Here is a 3,433-nt window from a genome sequence, read left to right on the forward strand (position 1 = left end):
AAACATAATGTTAACTTTCACTGCTATGCGGATGACACACAGCTGTACATTTCGATGAAACATGGTGAAGCCCCAAAATTGCCCTCCCTGAAAGAATGTGTTTCAGACATAAGGAAGTGGATGGCTGCAAATGTTCTATTTTTAAACTCGGACAAAACAGAGATGCTTGTTCTAGGTCCCAAGAAACAAGGAGATCTTCTGTTGAATCTGACAATTAATCTTGATGGGTGTACAGTCGTCTCAAATAAAACTGTGAAGGACCTCGGCGTTATGCTGGACCCTGATCTCTCTTTTGATGAACATATCAAGACTGTTTCAAGGACAGCTTTTTTCCATCTACGTAACATTGCAAAAATCAGAAACTTTCTGTCCAAAAATGATGCAGGCAAATGTATCCATGCTTTTGTCACTTCTAGGTTAGACTACTGCAATACTCTACTTTCCGGCTACCCAGATAAAGCACTAAATAAACATCAGTTAGTGCTAAACACGGCTGCTAGAATCTTGACTAGAACCAAAAAATGTGATCATGTTACTCCAGTGCTAGTCTCTCCACACTGGCTTCCTGTTAAGGCAAGGGCTGATTTCAAGGTTTTACTGCTAACCTACAAAGCATTACATGGGCTTGCTTCTACCTATCTTTCCGATTTGGTCTTGCCGTACATACCTACACGTACGCTACGGTCACAAGATGTAGGCCTTCTTACTGTCCCTAGAATTTCTAAGCAAACAGCTTGAGGCAGGGCTTTTTCCTATAGAGCTCCATTTTTTGGAATGGTCTACCTACCCATGTGAGAGACGCAGACTTGGTTTCAACCTTTAAGTCTTTATTGAAGACTCATCTCTTCAGTAGGTCCTATGATCGAGTGTAGTCTGGCCCAGTAGTGTGAAGGTGAACGGAAAGGCACGAGAGCAACAAACCGCCCTTGCTGTCTCTGCCTGGCCGGTTCCCCTCTCTCCACTGGGATTCTCTGCCCTATTCTGTAACCCTATTAGAGGGCCGAGTCACTGGCTTACTGGTGCTCTACCATGCCGTCCCTAGGAGGGGTGCCTCACTAGAGTTGGTTGAGTCACTGACGTGATCTTCCTGTCCTGGTTGGCGCCCCCCCCTTTGGGTTGTGCCGTGGCGGAGGTCTTTGTGCTATACCCGGCCTTGTCTCAGGATGGTAAGTTGGTGGTTGAAGATTTCCCACTAGTGGTGTGGGGGCTGTGCTTTGGCAAAGTGGGTGGGGTGTTATCCTGCCTGTTTTGCCATGTCCGGGGGATCGTCGGATGGGGCCAGTGTCTCCCGACCCCTGCTGTCTCAGCCTCCAGTATTTATGCTGCAGTAGTTTATGTGTCGGGGGGCTAGGGTCAGTCTGTTATATCTGGAGTATTTCTCTTGTCTTATCCAGTGTCCTATGTGAATTTAACTATGCTCTCTCTAATTCTCTCTCTTTCTCTCTTTTTCTCTTTCTTTCTCTCTCCATTAGATGACCTGAGCCCTAGGACCATGCCTCAGGACTACCTGGCCCGATGACTCCTTGCTGTCCCCAGTCACTACACTAGGCTTTACACTAGGCTTCTTCCATCTGTCACTGACCAACGTATGAAAAGAAATAGCTCAGAAATATTATTATTTGGTTACGTTTTACCACTTTTGCTCCCCAATTTCATGATATCCAATTGGAATAGGAAACACCGTACAGCTGGCAACCGAAGTCAGCGAGCATGCACCCGGCCACCATAAGGAGTTGCAAGAGCTTGATGGGACAAGGACATCCCAGCCGGCCAAACCTTCCCCTAAACCGGACAACGCTGGGCCAAATGTGCGCTGCCTCATGGGTCTCCTGGTCACGGCCGGCTGCAACACATCAAACCCGGATCTGTAGTGACGCCTCTCGCACTGCGAGTCAGTGCCTTAGACCGCTGAGCCACTCGGGAGGCCACTAGAAATAATTATTTCTAACACTCTTGCATCCCTATATTCATGTAGGTTAACGTGAAAGTGATATTTTCACGTGGAGTTTTCTTACATGTGAATCTGCAAAAAAGGTGTTCACATATGAATGTTTTTCACATGAACTTTCAATTCCACCTGTGAAAGTGAGATTTTCACATGTGAACGTTTTTAACATGTCAAACCACAAATTTCACATGTAACTGCATTTCAGATATGAGGTGAAAACATGTTTTTCTAAATGTAAAAATGCACTAGCCGGAAATTGCTACACCCTTTCCTGGTTGCTAATATTCTAATAGTTCGCCTAATATCACTTTAAGTGACAAAACAAGCAAGTATAGTGTAAAAAATCATTGTACCATCTAAACCGCTGTGAAATATATTTTCCGAAACCAAAAATATTGTATTTTCAGCTGTTTAAACTGTTGTACAAAACGAAAGTAAAAGACGCAAAACTAAAAAAGGCACAGGAATAGCGTAAATAGAACAGATCCACTGCTTCTTAGACTTGCTTTCAATAAGAATGACATATCTATAACACACATTTCTTTGTGAATATGGTCAGGTCGCCCAAAAAGTTACATGTTGCAGCTTTAATACATGTGAAATTTAAGCTCAACATGTGAAAACGGCATGTTTTTTTGTAAGGGAGAGGATGATGTCATTGAAATACTCTCGCCAATTATTCCGGATTCTCTCTCTATCCTCCTCTTTCTCCCCCTCTCTCTCCCTGTCACTTCTCTTTCCTACCCACATCTCACTCTCTCTAATTTAAGTTCAATTGTCTTCATTCGCATGACAAGAAACAAATCCAATGCTGTCAAAGCTAACACGTCACAGAACCGACCAGAAGCAACTCAAAGTTAAAGTAATAATATGAAGACAATTGTAAGTGACATATACTTAACTCTCCCCCATCTTTCTTCTTACCCTCCCTTCGATGCACTCACTCACTTACAGTAAATGCACAATATGGAATATTTTGTGCTATACAATGGTCATTCAATTTATGATATACCCATTGATTCCTGAAGAAACTAACTTATAAATGCCACATGGGCTTACTAAAACTGTATTACCCTATCATAACTCACAATATAAGTTTGTAATGATGCATTGTTCATATTTTGTGGTCTATTTTTCCATTGTCACGGTTTAATGAATAAATAAAGTGATATTCTATTCTCTTTAATTGTATTCTTTTTTATTCTATTCTAATACATTATATTATTTTATATTTAAAACTAAGTAGGCTATTTTATAGTTCAAATTCGAAACTTGACACACATCATCCTAATGACAGTTCCCAAATCTAAGTAACCCTATTGTTCCTCCAATAGATGAAAATTGGCTGAAATACATTACAGATTTAGGCCGTATATAAACACAAGGCTTATCGTTCCATGAAAACAAGATATGGCTTTAAGAAATAGGCAGTCACCCCTCCCTCTACAGAAAAAACCCGACATAATTCCGTGGAGAAGCCAATGA

Source organism: Salvelinus fontinalis, chromosome 15 (assembly GCF_029448725.1).
Source record: "Salvelinus fontinalis isolate EN_2023a chromosome 15, ASM2944872v1, whole genome shotgun sequence".
Lineage (NCBI taxonomy): Eukaryota > Metazoa > Chordata > Actinopteri > Salmoniformes > Salmonidae > Salvelinus > Salvelinus fontinalis.